We start from the raw sequence: 18,909 nt of genomic DNA on the forward strand, positions 1-18,909 counted from the left end.
GTTATTTTCTTCACCTTGGGAAACAGACCTAATAGTGGTATTGCTGGGTCAAAAGGTATACACAATTTTAGAACTCTTTGGGAATAATTCCACGTTGCTTTCCAAAATGATTGCATAAGTTCACAGTTCCATCGACATTGTATAAATTGTCCTAATTTTCCTACATCCGTTCCAACATTTGTCATTTTCCCCTTCTGTTATTTTATCCAATTGGATAGATATGTATGAGATGGTATTGATTTATCAATTAAGTAACAAATGCTATTGATAATTAAAAAGACAACATGGAAATTAATCAGAAGAGAGGTGCTGTATGCAGAAGATGCTAACCAAAAAAAAAAAAAAATGGCCGCACTAGTATTCATGACTTCACTTGGCTTTACATAAACAGGCAATTAATTCATAAAGTGAATTAGAAATCTTACACATGATACAAAGGGACAAAACCTCATAACCATTACTAAAATTTGGTAGAATGAGATTCATGACCATAGAAGATAAATCATTATACTTTTTTAAAGAAACTGACTAGATTTTTTAAAATATATAAGTAATATTTTATATAAGATAAAGCTACTGTGAGAAGAATCACAAACTAGAAGAGGAAACTGGCAAAAAAAAACAACCTTGGAGTGAAAATCATTTGATGGATGGAAAAACAGCAGATAAACAGAGTGTCTCAAAATCTTTCATGCAGTTTTAAGCTATTAAATTTAAAAGCGTTGGTAAAATTACATTTAGTAAAAATTAAAGCTACTTGAAGTATTAAAACTTGTATGTAGTATGCATGTAGTTTTGTGTTATTGTAGTAGTTAACAGAGCACCAATTCAGAAACAGAAAATGGATGAATTCAGATCATAATTCTGATACTGATGTATGATATGTGACAGTAATAGGAAACTTCAGCTATCTAATTTTTTTGAAGATGTCTCTACTTAAACAAAGAAACGAAGCACCTTAAGAATTATTGCTTTTCTTTGACGATTTTATTCACTAAATGACAAAGGAAATGAAGGAAGTAACTCTTCTATATCTGATTCTTATTCATTAAGATGGTCTTATTTCAGAAGAAATCTGTGATTCTATCTAATTCTGAAAGTGTTTTTACCTGCTTCAGAGAAGTGGAATAAAAGCAAAGCCTTTCCCAAAGGAATTAGAAAGTTTCTCATTCCTTCCCATGCCTTTTATTCCACTAAAGATAATATTTTGTAAAGATTAAAGTTCTGATTTTATCAGGGATGCTGAGAATTCAATCATAGATTTCTCACACCCTAGTAGTCTATGAGAATTCTTTACTTAAGACTTATCACATAATTCCACGAGCAGTATGCTCAGACTTTATAATTTAGTTATTATAATGTAGGAGCTCTACATGAACTGTCTGAAAAAAAATGAATTTCAGTTCCCAGGTTAATTGAATTATGCTTCTTTAAAAGTTAAACTCAATAGTAAATAGTATAATTGCATTTTTTTTTATCTTGTGAGTTTTTAATTGGCTCACCATGAAGGAAGAATTGGAGTTTTTATTGTTCTTTAATTGGAATTTAGAATACTGAGTTAATCTTAAATTAAGATGAAATGTTTATAAAAACCTTAACAAGGTGAGGCATGGATGTTTTTGGTGTAGCTTAAGTATATGGATAAGTGACTTACAACTCATATCAAAATGACTGCATAATGCGTTTCTTTTTTTCTATGTGTTTTGATATTTGTATACATTATATCAAATTTTCGAAGCTAACTCCATTCATTTCCATTAGCTATATTCCCCCAAATCTTGAGACTCTCTTACCTCTAAAAGACTAAAATAATATCAGCTGAATGTTCACTCAAGTTTAAGAAGCACTAGCAAATGTTCCCCTGTTTTAGATGGATGTGTGTCTCTGTAAATGAAAGAAGGATATATAAGTAGTTCTTTCGTGATACATTTCAATGAGTTTTAAGAAAAGATTTGGAGTTATAATATTAGTGTACATGGTGACATTTTATGAATAACATTTAAAGATATTCACTTACTAATGACTGCATGCAAAGAATATTAACTTTAATCTAGCTGAATCTAATTCTAATTATGACAGAGAATTGAGTAGAAATTCATTAGGACTCAACACAATTGGCTTCAACTTTGGCTATGTGAACTTGTCTCAAAACCTAATTTTCTACACTTGTAGCATTAGGTGGCTAAAACAGATAACATCTAGACTTGAAATTCTTTGAATTTAATTGTTTAAATAGTCTAACTCGGTTTATCTGGATGATAGTAACTAATTGTGTTGCCATTCATCATCCTCATGATATTCTGAAAAATAGGTTACATTTAAAAGACAATTAAGTAACACAGTGTATAAAGCACTTTTCCTGGAGTCAAAAAGACCTGAGTCAAACCAGCTTCATAAACTCACCAGCTAAGTGACCCTGGGCAAGTCATATAGTCTCTATCTGCCTGAATTTCCCTAATTATAAAATCAGAGTAATGATAGCACCAACCTCCCAGGGTGGTTGTGAGATTAAAATATTTAAACAAATTTCAAAGAACTACATATATGTTGGCTCTTATTATTAAGGAGTGATGAAATAACTAAGGCCAAAAAGGTAAGTTACTTGCTAAGATAATATAGTAAGTATATAGCAGAGATAGATTTTAAAATTAAGTCCAGTGATTTCAAATTCATTTTTCCCACACCAGGCTGTTTTTCTGTCATATGAGGACTTGGGAAGAAAGTAAAAACAGTATGTTGCTATTCTGCTTAAAAACAGTTTGAAAAACTGGAAATAAAGACATCAAGAGGAAATATGGGAAATTTAAACAGAAAGGTTATTTTTGGAAAGTCAAATGAAAAAAAAAAGCAGCTTTTTAAAGACTTAATTTTAAAACTCCAGATTGTTTCTCCCAAAACATTGATGATTATCATGTGTGCCAAAGTGAAAATTGTTGTCAGTGGGATTCCATATAACTTTTGGCACAAAGGATAATAGCTTGTGACAGCTCTATTTTATCTTTAAATGAGTTTAGAATCGTTACTTTCCTGCCCCCTCCTTTTTAAATGGCTGGCAAATCATTCCTAAAGGAAATGTCAAATGCTTGAGGACAGCTGCAAGGGTGGCACTCTGGTAGATAGCACACCCCTTCCTCTGTTTCTCCCAACATTCTCCCCAACTGCCAATAAAATGACTTCGCCTATTACTCAGTTCCTTGAAAAAAAATTTTTTTAAATTGTCCAACTTCCTTGAGGTTGTAAAGTCTGTTTTCATTACTCAGTATTGAATTGTAAGAGGTCAAAATGCCTTTGTAATGGATTCCACAGGACCCAGATTGTTATATTGTAATAGAACATAATTGTTATGTTACAATGGAATGTGATTGTTATGTTGTACTTTTGTTAGGTTGAATAAATTTCCAGAAAATGTATTCTCCTATAATAGGAGCCAGATGATATGGACTAACAGCTAACCTCTCAGTAGTTGATTAACAAGGGAAAATAACTTTAAACAGAACAGGAGAATGAGCGGGAAGAAGTAAACTCACCTTTACCCCAAACCCTTATCTCTCAAAGCTTCTCAAGCTTTTGTGAGAAATTTTTGGGAGTTAAAGTGAATTTTTAGATAGGGTATTTGAATTGGAAAGGGGAGAGGAAATTGACAGGAAAATTGCTACCTTAAAAAATTATCTGAATAAGAACCCCACCTGTGAGATAGAATAAATTGATAGGGACTTCATCCTCATTCTCTTAGATTCAAAGAATGATAGAAATGAAGATAAAATCAGGCTAGCCTAATTGCTCTATTCTACAGCCAAGGAAACCTGAGGTTCAAAGAGAATAAGCGACTTGCCCAAACTAATACATAGAGTATGTGAAAGAATCTTAGCCTCTTCTTCAAAATCACCACCTAAGAGATACATTTATCATTGTCCTGAAACACCAACAAAAACACCTTCCTTTTTTTCCTTGTTGATTACATAGATGCTTAGGTTTTTCCAGTCTAATAATAAAACAAAACAAAACACTTTTCCTCAAGTTATAATCATTTCTCTATACTTTATGACAAAACTTCTAGAAATAATATATATTTCCCCCCTTAATTTCTTACTTTCATGCATTACTATGCTGAAACTCCTCTCTCCCAAGTCAATATAGCCCACTCTCCCTTTCTCTCTCTGTCTCTCTCTGTCCATATCTCTCTATTTCCCTCTCTCTCTTTCCATCTCTCTGTCTTCTCTCTCCCTTTCTCTCTGTCTGCCTCTCTTCTCTCCCTCCCTGTCTGCCTCCCTTCTCTCTCTTTCTTCTCTTCCTCCCTTCTCTTCTCTTCTCTCTCTCTCTCTCTCTCTCTCTCTTTCTCTCTCTCTCTCTCTCTCTCTCTCTCTCTCTCTCTCTCTCTCTCTCTCTCTCTGCTCTCTCTCTCTTCACGTCCTCTCTCTCTCTGTAAATCTATTGATTTCTTTTGACTTTTCTACAGTTTTAATTCTATTGTCTAATTCCTTTTGCTTGACACTCTTCTCTCTCTATCGGCTTGACACTTCTCTTTCCTGTTTTTCCTTCTACCTCTATCAAATCCACTGACTCACTATTCTCTAGTGACCTCAAGGCTTTATCTTTCTTTCACCTTCAGCCATTTTTCCCTCTTTTATTCTTTCTTAAGCAACTTGATCTACTCTCATGCCTCATTTATCACCTTTTTGCAAATGACTCTCAAAATTACTGAGCCAGTCCCAATATATAGTCTAAGATAATAGTTTTTGACCTAGGAACTAACCTTAGAGGGCATTTAACGCCCTCATTCCACACATAAGGAAACTGAGACCCACTACTCATCAAAATTCATTAAGTGACAGAGCCATGATTCCATCCCACATCCCTTGATGCCAAGTTGAGCAATTTTTCTGCTCTAAATCACTTCCCCTCCTTATCTTAGCTAGGGTCCAATCTGCTAGCTCTACCTGTTAGACACTTCTACTTGAGAGTTCTATCACTACCTCAAAATAAACATACAAAACTAAACTCATCAGCTCCACTCCCCAACCTGCCACTCCTCCAAACTTTACTATTTTCAATGATGATATCACAAAACTTTCAATCACCTAAGCTGGAAACCTGAATCATCTTTTTTTTTCTTTTTTTCCTTTACATCTGTCATATTGTCAATTGCCAAGTTCCATTGCTTTTGCCTCTAAAAATGTCTCACATCTCCTCCTCTCTTTCCACTCTCATTTCCATCATCCTAGTCAATCATCTCTTGTCTAGACTTTTAATAGCCTTCAACTAGTATTAGGGAGACTCCCATTCAGAAATGTTTCTTTTATACCTATTGAATAAGTATCCTGAACTTGGAATAGTCTATCTCTGAATAAAATATTTCTTGACAGATTTTATATAATGATTTATAATCTTGTAGGTCTTTCTTTGAAAACAAGATTGTAAGCTTAATAAGTATGCATAACAAAAAATTGTTCGTAGTGAAGAAATGTCTATTAAAAAACAAATTTGCAAATCATTGTTTATCCAAATGAGAATTAGCCCAATCAGATAGCTTCACTGCATTAGTTAACTATAACAGTTTCTAATGTTAAATCACACACAAACACTCAAATATGTGCACCATAATTAAGCAAAAAAGATGCACACCCAGAAGGAAAATGAATAGGGCTAGAATTTATGACACTCTAAAATTAAGGGAAAAGAAATATGTAACACATGGATGTTATAAACAGAGGATGCAGCTTTCAATGAAAAAAAATTATAGATTCAGAAATCCTGGGTTCAAATACCACCTCAAAAACTAAGCACCTGTATGATTTTGGTCAAGCAGATGTCTGTTTCAGTTTTCTCAGTTGTAAAATTAAGGTATTGAACAATATAGTCCAAGATACCTCTAACTCTCTGATTATGACCATCAGCATGCTAATATCCTTTCTTTGCATCCCATTAATTATAAACATGATCTTAAAGTATGGCAAAGAAATAAATATATTTTTCTTAGAACTACTTTAGCCCATGCTCACTGAGTTGCTTTGGAGCACCTATTTAAACAACAATAACAAAAATATCAATAGAGTTTTTGAGCTTTTTTTTTTTCCTCTCAGGAGGGAAGATCATATGTCCTCTGAGCCCTTCTCCACATATTAGCAAAAATACTGGAGAGGTTTGCCATTTCCTTCTCCACTGAATTAAAGCAAACTGAGGTTAAGTGATATGCCCAGGATCACATAGTTAAGTAACTAAGGTCAGATTTGAACTCAGGTTTCTGACTCCACGCCCAACGTTCTAAATCCACTGAGCCACCTAGCTGCCCATTGTATCATGTACATATTAGACATTCAATAAATCCCAAATTGAATAGAATTAAAGCAAAATAAAAGAAGTAAACTCTTTCATGGATAAGGCTTAGAGAAAATATTTATTTCACAAGATTATTAAATGATCAGTGAAGAATCGTTTCTATGAGCCATCCATGTAGAAAGAAGAATAATTTATCATGTGTATTAGTATTCATTATAATATATTATATATACAATATACAATATATTTATTAAAATATAATAACTTGTTTATGTTATTTTTATTTTCAGTTATCTTTCATTCTAACATCATTTTTTTTCCTGGCAATCACAAATTTCTTAAAGCTAAAATCAATCTGGTTTTCATTTAGGTAGGGACTAATCAGGTAAACTGATTTGCCTGTGATCACACAGGAACTAAATGGCAGCATAGGTTTTGAACCCAGGTCCTCTGATTCCAAGTCAAACTAATTTTCCATTGCACCATGCTGACAACTTTGCAGTTGCAATGTGACAGCTAGTTTGTGCTGAGTAAAATGGAAGGGGATATAATTGCTCTGGTTAAACTAACTCTTCCTCTCCAGTCATTCTGAGTTATTACTAGATAGTTAGAAGTCAAGTCACAAATGTTTGTCCATGACTGAAGCTGGAGAAAAACTACAGAAATGCATTGGATAAACATGAAGTCCTTCCTAGATTCATAAAAACCCTTTTCCCCAGAAAACTGCACCCTTCTCATAAGAAGTAAAGCTCTGCTCCTATTCTCTGTCAGCAAATACATGAGAATGTTGAAGTTTATATGATGATATTATAGGAATATAAATAGCATATTTAGTATCTGTTACATAATCATGTCAAAATAGCACAATGTTGGACCAGGCCCATTTAGTGTCAAGCATCAACTTGTTATGTCCAGCATCATTATATTTGTCTCTACCTGTCTTTTATGCTGAGATTGCATATGAAAGACAATTCACTAAAAAACCAATATTAAATTATTCTGTTAGTTTGAGGCAAACCATCTTAACTCTTTTTTGTTAGCTCTTTAATCCCAAACAGAATCTCAGAATTGGATGGAATTTCAACTTACCTGTGGCATGAGTTCATATTGAATAGTTTTAAACTCTTAAAATAATGTCAATCTATAAGTAGCACTTATTTGTACCTCTTTATATAAATTAGAAGCATTAACTATGTTTGTTGATATACATGGTTCTCTGTAAAGATTTTGTATTACTTATCATATCTGAAAGCTAATGGAAAGACCACTATAGACAGTGACTCTGTGGAATGTGTTTCATGCTAAGATATAAAATGTATAAAGTTCTAAGTAGGCTTTAAAGAGAGATAAATTTGGGGATAATGAATCAGCTGAAAAATCTCGGCTCATACTTTACTAAGTAAATAGGGGCCATTCCCTATGAATTCCCTCTTTATTCTCTTTTCAAAACTCCTTGATATTATCTTCTATTTTTTTTCTTCCTTAACTCCAAATTCTGATAAATATGTGGGTCTTTTCCTTGTCAAGGGCAGTCATATAGCCTCAATTATATCTCCTTTCACTTTCTCTAGCAGGTGGTCCCTAGTCTCATCCCCTTTCTCACTAATCATTAATATCTCCCTAGCTAATCTTTTTTTCCCTGCTGTCTTCAAACATGTCCAACTCCTCCTTACTTAAAAACCTCATTACAGCCTACCATCCCTAAATAAGAGGGTTATTTCCATCCTCTCTCTCAGCCAAACTACTTGAAAAAGCTATCTATATTTGTTGCCTCCATTTCCTATCATCTCAATCCCTTTTAAGCAATCTCACTTCTAACTCCACAACTCAGTTGAAACTGTCCTTTCCAAAGTGATCTCTTAATTGCTAACTCTAATAGACTTTTTTTTTTCAATTTTCATCCTTCTTAATCTTACTGTTCATGTCATTGTTGAACACCTTATTCTCCTAAATATTCTCTCCTCTCTGTTTGGTTTTGGTTTTGGTAGGTTTTTTGTGTTTGTTGTTTGTTTTATGTTACTTACTTTTGGTTCTCTTCCTACCATTCTAATTGTTCCATTTCAGTCTCCTTTACAGGATCCATAACACAACATTCTGGGAGTGGTTTACAAAAGTCAGTCTGTCTTATGGTTTTATCTCTTCCAACTCTAGTGACTTCATTCTTAACTATACTCTTAATTATCTCTATGCAGATGACAATTATCTTCAAACCTGAGGAGATCTAATCTCCTGTCACCAATTCCCTAATGGAGATTTCCAATTGGATGTCCTGTAGACATTTCACACTAAACTCATCTTTTCCCCAAAACCTGACCCTCAACAGAACTTCCTTGTTTCTTTAAAGGGTAACATTGTTCTTCCATTCACCAGATTTTCAGATTCTCCAATATCTCACATTAAACCCCTTCTTTTCACTCTCACTGTCAACATCTTATTTCAGGCCTTCATCTTCTTTTGCTTATAATTGCATTAGTCTCTTAGTTGGTCTGTCTGCCTCAAATCTCTCTCCCCCCTCTAATCTATCTCATCGACTAAATGGCTGCTAAATCTGACTGCATTTTGTCTATTGTAGAAGACATTCCAGAGGCTCTTCATTGCCTCTAAAATAAAAAATAAACTCCTTTATTTAGAATAGAAATTCTTTCCTAACCTAGTCCCAACTAATTTCTCCAATATTATACATTACTACTTTTACCATACTCTGCAATTGAGCCAAAATGATCTTTTAGTATTCCTCTCAACATGCCATTCCCTATTTCTCTGCTTTTGATAGCATCCACACTATACTCACTCCTCACCTCTGTATTTGAGAATCTATTTCCTTCAGGACTCAGCTCAAACATCACTTTCTATATGAAGCAACTTTTGATCTTCCTAGCTCCAGATGTTCCTTTCCCCAAATTACCTTGAATTTATTTAACATATATTCTTTCTTATGTATATATTATGTCTCTGATTGAATTGAAGGCAGAAATTGTTTTTTTTTCTTTCTTTTTTGTTTGTGAAGAGCAGAACTGTCCGATTTTTATTTTAGTATCCTAAGTGTCTTTCACAGTGCTTGGCAAATAGTAGGTGCTTAATAAGTGTTGGATGGATCACTCACTCTCCTAGAGTTTGCATTCTACTAAATTCTAAAAGTGTTTCAACTAAGGAATATGCAGATTTTCAAATACTATTTATTGCAGAAAAAGAAATGAGAAATCTCTTAATGGTTATTTCTGCTAGGATGGTAAATGAGATGAATATTTTGTTGATTAAATATTAGTTTATTTCCTTTTTTTACTTGGAATACTGAATAGCAACTAGCTATTGCTAGCCTTGGTTCTTGGATATTGAACAATAGAAGCAGTTATCCAACATCATTTTTTGTTGATACTTAAATTTCTCAAAGCTGAAAAATAATTTGTGAAGTAAATTTTCATTCAGAAACCTAAGAATTAATCTTGAATAGAATACAAATTTGCTTTTCTTTAAAATCAAGTCTTAAAAAATAAATGCTTTATCAGATTTTGCCATGACATGATTTAAAGAGATTCCAGATAGAGTGTATAATTCTAGCCAGCCAACCAGAAATTCTAAAACAGTATTAGTAATTTGCATGAGTCTATCATATAACTGTATGAACCTCAGGCTATTCCCATGTAAAAAAGTTGTAGGATCATAACCTCCTCAAATACTGAGCATTTATTAAATTCCTTCTATATGCCGGATATAGGAAAAAGTCTATGTGATAGTAATGACCCACATGCTACACTACCAGACCTAAACTACTGATTCACAGTATTTGTGGTCAGTAACCACTATCAAGAAATATTTGCTTAAAAAAAAAAACAGACAACTATATTTATGATTCAGTTTGATATATCTGGTTTCATAAAGGGAAAAAAAAATAAGGGGTCAGAGTGGATAACAAGCAAATATGAATCAGCAACAGCAGCCTTCCTAATGATTAATGCATATTGCCCTCAGGGAAAAAATTTAATAATTGAACATCAGACTAGAACTACAAATACTGGGATAATGATGACAGGTCCAGTGAGAGGTATTCAGGAAAGTGGCTCACAGCACTTGAAGATTTAGTACTGAGGGAGCATGTTCCTTTCAAAAGGAAAAAAAAAAAGTGATTACTAATTAAATTTGCAGGACTCATCATATTGACTAAAATGAGTTGCCAAAATGTCTTCATGTTTTCCTGGCCAAAAAAAAAAAATTATGTGCTCTATACACTGGAATGAAACTCATAGTTACTTCCACATTCGCACATCCACTGAGGACCACTGCAATGCCATTATTATCTGGGACCTGTGTTGAAGGATAGATGAAAGTCATAGCTTCTGCAGAAGGTAGCAACTTGCCTTATTGTATAAAGTAAACTGTGAATATCACATCACCCCAATCCTGCACATCTTGGGCTAGAGGCTGATAAAGATTGTTACCTCAAATTAAGCTCTTTCATCCACATACTTAAGGTCTGCCATTAGAAGAGAAGCTCAAAATTGACTGGACTTTTTCTCTTTTCACTTTTCAAACAGGACAGCTTATTATAATGTAAACTTAATATGTCAAATAACAGAAAAGATGCATGTTGCATGAAGGCTAGAAATTAAAGAATTTCTTAGAAACCCAGAATTTTATTTCTGGAAGGAGTGCCTTCCTTTTAAAATCAACAGAATTGGGGCAGCTAGCGGGTATAGCGTATAGAGCATCAGCCCTTAAGTCAGGAGGATCTGAGTTCCAAAGTAACCTCAAACATTTAACACTTCCTTGTTCTGTAACCCTGGGCAAGTCACTTAACCCCAATTGACTCCACCAAAAAAAAATCTAAATCAACAGAATCTTTATTGCCAATATTTCCATTTAAGTCTACTTTGACAAATATCTACCTCAGCTATTCATAGATCTTAAGAAATTTTAAAAATGGAATATCACAAGTCTGTATCTTATCACTCCCTCTGATTTGGTAATAATGGGAAAAGAAGGAAAATATCTTCTTTAATTTCATTAGAATAAATATTCAGTAAGTACCTAATATGAATTACAAAAATTACATATTCCCTTTCTCATGGAGCTTATATTTTATGCTATAGATACAGATTAAATGTATACAAAATAATCTGAGGAATTAGTAGTACAACTGGACATATCAGGAAAGACTTTAGGGTACGAAGTGGCTTCCAAGTTTACCTAATATCTTAGTTTGTTCACCTAGAATCAAGGATGATAAGTACAAGGAACTCAGCTACCAAGGTAGATGGCTTATGCAAATTAAGCATCAATTGCTTCTCTTTCTGTATAATTGAAAATAAAAAAAAATATATATTTCCTAAATATGCTTCATTCTCAATTGAATTGTATCTACATGACATTGTAATTCAAATGATAGATCTGTTGTCTTAGCCATCTATCCTTAGATATTTCATTGGAAGTCAAGCACACCACAAAATCTGCATATTGAGAATATGAGTTTTGCTGCTCTTCCCCCAAAAAAGCTATAGTAAGTGACACACAGGTCTTTTTGATGAGAAATCTCAGAAAAGCTAACTTCTCATTTGAGAGCATGTCATGGCTGTATTTACTAAAGATAGTTTGTATATATGCAGCTAGTCTTACAGATCTGAGAGGATCATTTCATAAAAGCTTCCCCTTTGGTGTGATGACTTTATCAATATTTCATTCAAATGACAGGACTTATTTCTTTGATTTTTTTTTTACTGCTCTCTTAAATATCACAGTTGGTAAGATGTATTTTTTTCATTTTAAACTATCTCTTTAGCATGTCTATTTGTTCTTAATCATCAGTAGTATAATTGAGGGGAGGACATGATGGATTTATTTGGGAGTAAGCTTGACACAATCAATAAACCAGTATTTTTTAAGCATTTGCCAAGTACCTGTGTGCCAGGCAATGAGTATAGAAATAGAGTTCAGAAGATTTGGATTTGAATTTGAAATTAGTCATTTCATCTCTGTATAGCTCATGTAACTTCTAGAAAAATAATAATAATAATTTAAGTTTTATAGGCTTTTAAGTTTTGCAAAAAATCTTTATAAATATTACCTCAAGTGAATCTCATAACAACCTTGTTAGATGGGTGTTATTATCTCCATTTTATAAATGAAGAACTGAGACCAAGAGAGTAATTGACTTGCCTAGAGCCACACAGTTTTTGAGAGTCTGAGACAAAATGTAGATATCTATGTCTTCTTGACTCCATCCAATTACCATCCAATTCCATCTACTACACTGTGTGTATATGTCTATAACATAAAATGTATGAATATCAGTCTAATCATAGATTCATTTGTGTATTGGAATGTATACTACATTCCCCCTCCCATTAGATTGTAAGGTCTATAATTTTTTTTTTCATATCTACAACCATAGAACTCATGCCTACATTTTTATACTGAATTAATAGATATGGCATTGAATAATTTCCCCAAAAGAAGAAAATCATAGATCCCCGATATATTCATATACTATAACTATCAACAGAAATACTTTAACGTATTTTTCTAGTGTTAAGCCCAAACTAAATTCGGTCTATATGATCCCCATTATGTTTTAGAATATACTTGAATAATCTTAATATTAAGGGCTGTAAATACAATACAAAAGCATGATTTAAATGAAGTTAAAATAGTATCTGATTATAAAGATGATTTGAGTGATTTAAATGAGGTTAAAATATCGGTATCTAATTACGACTACAGTTACTCAGAACGTTACCTCTCATTTGACCCATTCTGGCCACTTAAATTGGAGGTGAGAAGAGACTTCATTGAAGAGCTGCAGGGCATGTTCTCCAATAATATTTTTTAGTACCAATTTGCTATCATTAGAAAAAAGGACAAAACTGTTGAAGAGATAGACTTCCTGTTTAATAGGTATTTCAGACATGATTTCTACCATAAGGAAAGGCTGCCTGAGTCACTAAAGAATCCACTTATGTAGGACAACTATTCAAATGGTTAAGAGAGGATGATATTCTTTATTTAATTTTAACTGGTTTCTATGTCAGCAAGTTGCTCAGTGAGACTTTTTAATTGAATATATATAAGATACTAATTTTGAAAGATATCTTGATTACTGAAAGAGGCAAGAAAAACCAATTTGCAAAAAAAAATAAAGTGAATAAGAACCATAGCCTTTCAAATAAAATATGTTTAAAGCTTTTAATTTTCAAAACATATGCATAGATAGTTTTCAACATTTACTCTTGCAAAACCTTGTATTCCAAACTTTCTTCTCTCTCCTTCTCCCCACCCCTATCCCTAGATGGCTAGTAATCCAATATATGTTAAATATGCAATTCTTCTATACATATTTCCACAATCAAATAAAATATTGAAGAGAAACATAATAGTATTCTCAGAACCAGATAGGAAACTATCGCTCAAATAACTGGAATGAGAGAACCTGTTTGAAGGAAGAGCAAAGACTGAAAGGCATTTGCATGTGACTGTTTTTAGAGTTTTTAGGCTTATAACCAAGGAATTGTAAATAAAATAACTGAATTATGAAGCAGATAAGGGTGATAGAGCTTTTACCCTGACAGAAAATTGGATTTCTTGCATTTTACCTCATAAAATAATGATGAGTTACTGTCCTTAAAGAATTCATGATTCAAAGCATCAAAAATATAAGCTAGGAGAAGAAAAAAAAAAAAAGAAGTGAGAAGCTAGAGAAGAAGCTATAGGCCAGTAGGAGAAAAGAAGTTAGAGGAAGAGAGACAAGTAATCAAGACACAAAAACTAAAGACAAGACAAAGTGATGGGAGAAGCTACTTCTAGCTGAGACAGCTAGTACTTCAGTTGCTTTTCTTGGAGCCTGTTGATTGGAAAAGAAGAATTGCTTTGCTGATCAGCTGGGAAAAGTATAGGGTCAGATATCTATTGTGTTATTTGGAGGAAAGGCAAAGTCTGCTGCTCTGTACAGAGCTGTCTGATTTCTAATGTCATCTACAATTTGAAAATGGAGAAACTTCTCAGTGGTTTCTATTTGTTCTCTACTCATCTCTATGATTTGAGATGGGAAAAAAAGGCTCAACATCTATCTTTTGAGTTGTGCTTTTTGGATAAAGCCTTTGTTTTGCCAGATGTTGGTGGAAATTAGAATCCTGTTGGATAAAGAGCTGGCTAGACTTATCCCCATCACATAGAAAACTAACCTAATGAGCTATATAGTTCTATAACTTCAGGGAACGCCTTCTCAATGAGCAGTTGCTATAGTGATTTTTTTTTTCTTAAAGAGAGTATAATCCTTTTTCGTCATAAGTGTCTGTGAGCTAAAAGATCTTGCTACTGTTCATCAACTAGAGAACAGTCTTTTCCCAAAAGGAAAGCAGCGAAATCCCAATGTAGATCACCTGGTAGAGAAGTAGCTTCTTATATTGCAGAGGGTTCCTACACAGACCAAGGTCTTTGAGGCCTACAATCCAGATCTATGATTTTCCATGTGAACATAGGATTATCTACTTTTGAATTCCTGCTAGGTTTCTTTCATTATATCCCCAGTTTCCCCTACAGACGCTGTTCATTGGTAGAAGATTTTTACGCAGATTTATTTGTGGATTGTAATATTCTTATTATTCCTTATTTTGCCTTTTTTCTTATGTAAATGTGTTATCTGATTATTCTTGCTTTTCCCTTCTATTGAATAAATGTTATGATCATTTTTTATTTTATTTTGTCACTAAGTATTTTTTTTTTTTTTACATTTGAAAGTTAATAATATCATGGTGACTGGTTTGGAGATAATAACCAAGGGGAAGGATCTCAGGAGCTACAATGGCAGGTGATAGAAATATATATTCTCACACCAGGGCTACCTTGAGGACTGTAAGAGACTTGGGGTTATATTAATGTAGTATGTTCCTTTTGGAAACTATAGACATGAAAGAGAGAGTACAAGTTAAGTGAAGGAGCCAGCTCAGAAAGAAAGGATGAGGGTGCACATCAAGCCTGAGCTATGCTAAGAAGGAAGAAATATTTGATCATAGGTATGATTATAAACTTTTCCCTTCCTAGTATAAAACTTGTCCATATTTCTTATTTATTCATTCCCCAATTTTTCATTAGTGTTTATTTGGAGACAACTTTTCTGATACTACTGTTTTCATCAAGGACTTTATCTGGACAAGACCTTTTTTTTTTTTTTTTTAACTTCTTTTGTGAAATGAATAGGCGACAATACAATTGTCATTCTCTGCTTCTGAAACTGTTAACATTAGTTGTTCACAATAATTGTTGCTACTACTATTATTCATCCATTGCAATTGGTATAATGTTAGATACTTTGTTATTGCTTCTGACATGTGGATTGTAAGGAATAGAGAAGTAGGTAGTATCTTTGCCTATTCTTTTAGGTTGTAGAGCCATAAAATTCAATACAAAACACATAAACTAAGTGACCTCTGAAATTCTTTTAGTTTGAAAACCATGATCCTATGAGGGCAAGTCTGGATATTATAAGATTTCAAATCATCTGGAGAAGTAGCTTGATGAATAAAACTACTGATGAACTAACTAGGATATTGATATGAAGTTTTGTTCATGAATAAACATGCTTTCTTAATTCTATTAATGATCTGCATTAATTTTTCTTAGATGAAATAGTAAAAATATTTTCTAAATCAAAAAAATGCAGTTTAATATGAATTTAGAGTTAATACAAAACTTTGAGCATTTAGAAGTTACATAAACACAAATTAACCATTCAATCTAACATTAATTTAAAGGCTGGTATATACAGGAATGGTAGTGTATTGTAATGAATAGATAACTGGGCTCAAAGTCAGCAAGGTGTGGGGTCAAATTCTGCCTGTGTGACCTTGGGAAAATAACTTAATATCTTAGTTTGCCCAGGCAACTTTAGATGGTATAACTTACAGAACAGTTGATAGATAGAATTGATCATTTGTATATCAGTAATTTCATATCCCAATAAAATCACAGATCCAGATCAAAAATTTCTACAGTACTATACTAAGTTCTGGGAATATAAAAATTGTAGAATCAAAAATTTAGAGCTATAAGGGACTTAGAAGTTATTGAATTCAATCCCATGATTTTGCAAATGAGAAAACCAAGGTTACCGCTAGTCAGAGACAGAGACAAAATTTAAATCCAGTCTTCCATGATTCTAAGCCTAATTTATTCTTCAATATAACATGGGATGCATAATGATACAGTCCTTGCTTTTAAGTAGCTTGCAAACTAATGGGCAGGTAAAACAAGAATATATTCCTGAAGATCTCTAAACTCATTGGTGGGGCTATTCCCTCAATGATACAAATCACATCCTTCCAATACCTACTTATCCTATGCAATTCACACTTCTGTCCTCCCATAAGTTTAACACAAAAAGTCCACCCAATATGTGAAGGGCTTTCTTCATGTTCTCTGGATATTACATCACTTCCAGAGGATTCTATGGCTTTCCAATCAGTTATCATCTCACAACCTTGATAAATGACTGGCTTATCTTCATTTTGCTAATATGCTTATTTGATGGAGATTAGATTTCTCTAATTTACACAGGCTATTCATGGTCCCAATTCCATCTTGGATTAGCACAGAACCTTTTACTAATGATATTTCCATACTGGGCCAGTTTGTCTCTCCTTAGGTATTCTGACAGGCTCTCTATTCCCAGGGAGTTAGCATACTACCAAATTTAATGCAGACACTCAACTCGGTTCACTGTGGTTTAATAGTCCTGAGTTCTAGTAATCTATCAACCTTAATCTCCCCAGAAACTGAGATTACAAACAGGTGCTGTCAGCCCCAGCATGTTGGCATTCTTTATGCCGTTTCTCCTACAAAACTCTTTATTAGCAATGTTTGTGCCCATATTCACACTCACCATGTAGCTCGCCAACACACTGTAAGTAAAATTCATCAAAAGACCACGCAGAATTTGAAAGTAGGAATCAATATAAAATATTCTAGCAATTTTTAAGAGAAGAGAAATTATTTTTGATGGGGTAGATAAAAGAAAGATTCATTCAGAAGTGGTAGCTGAAATGTATTCTGAAGGAAAAGAAAGATTTCAACAAATGGAGATACATAAAATATGCATTTCAGGAATTTAAGATGTCATTTATGAATGACAGGAAGAAAGTAATGGCAGTTTGAAGATCACCTATTAATCTAAGTGTAGCTGTAAACATATATATAAAGGGGATTAATATGAAACAAGGAGGAAGGGTAGCTTTGAGTCAGATTGTCAAGGGTTTTTAAATATCAAGTTTTAAGGTAACATTACAATTTATGCTATATAAAACACATAGCCACTGATTATTTTTGAGCAGGAGAGTAACATGATCAGACCTATACCATCAAAAAATTTTTTGTAGATACTGAGTATTAGCAATAGAAATAGAACCTTTGATTTCAGTGGGCTAATGCAAGTCATCATGTTTATTGAACTTGAACTCCGGGTATCCTGGGTCTGAGACTAACTTTCTATCCATTGTAGGCTGCATTGCTCAATGATGATGATTATGTTGATAATGTGATAATGATACTTTCCTTATAGCACTTTGATTTAGGCAATTTATCTAGAAATGTACTTCTTTTCCTTATACCAAACTTTAGCCCTACCTCAGTTTTCTCTAATTTTCACTTTATGTAATATAATGCAACTTAATGGTACAGAACATTTTAAAAGAAATATTATGTTTAAAAAGTACCCTACAAATATTTGCATTATGTAAATGTTAGCTTCTATATTGTTTTTGTTATTGTTTAGTCTCAACTATTATATTAAACATTTTATTTAGCATCTACTATATTCAGAAGACAACTTGAATGTGGATGAGATACAAAATTTAGATAAGATATAATTATATCCTCATGGAAGGCAATGCACTGCCACTGTTGGGAATATAATGCATATACAAATAAGTATTATTCCATTTTTTGCAAAGGAAACATATGCAATTGTGAAAATGGCAAAGTGAGTCCAAAATGCATAGTTCTCATGCTTTCAACTCATTTTTACCGCTGTGAAATAAAGTAGTTAAACTGGATAATCTCTAATGTTCCTTCCAATTAGTAACATTCTATAAGCCTATGGCTTCTTTGTTCCATTTTTGGAAAGAGTATTTTGGAAGGGGCAAGATTTGGCCCATCCCTAGAGTTTTTCTTCCCCCAGCCTCCTACAGTATCAACAGCCTCTTACCTTTCTAGCTCCATTCCCATCAATCTCAGAATCTTATCTTTTATTCAGCAATTAAGTTGTTTCTAAGTGAATGAACATTGGCCATAATTCAGCAGTTAATTCAAAGAGGGTTTTGAGATATAAGTGGATTTTTCAATATAATCAGTAAGAAAAGATGGTAAGAACAGACTCTGTTCTTCAACCTATTGAACAGATCTTGAAACAGTTAATATGATAATAAAGAGAAAAATCAAGGATCATCATGCTAGAGATGAAAACACCGGCAGTGATTTGAAATTATATTGAAAATACAAATGCTCAGCAAGTATTTTCACTTCTGAATCCAGGACTCAGCCTATAATTATTTTGGGTAATAGTTTCCATTCATAATCCTTGCTTGATTAAATTCTCCCCAACCTAAATTGGCTTTGTTTTTCTTTTACCTCCCTCAGAGCATTTGTCATCTA

General features: G+C 33.2%; 1 protein-coding gene across 3 annotated transcripts in view; it reads left to right on the forward strand.

The window, feature by feature from the left end:
• RPS6KA2 (ribosomal protein S6 kinase A2) overlaps positions 1-18,909 on the forward strand; it is a 503,566-nt gene that overhangs the window by 368,581 nt on the left and 116,076 nt on the right. The window lies entirely within an intron of this gene.

This window comes from Sminthopsis crassicaudata, chromosome 4, assembly GCF_048593235.1.
Source record: "Sminthopsis crassicaudata isolate SCR6 chromosome 4, ASM4859323v1, whole genome shotgun sequence".
NCBI classification, from domain to species: domain Eukaryota; kingdom Metazoa; phylum Chordata; class Mammalia; order Dasyuromorphia; family Dasyuridae; genus Sminthopsis; species Sminthopsis crassicaudata.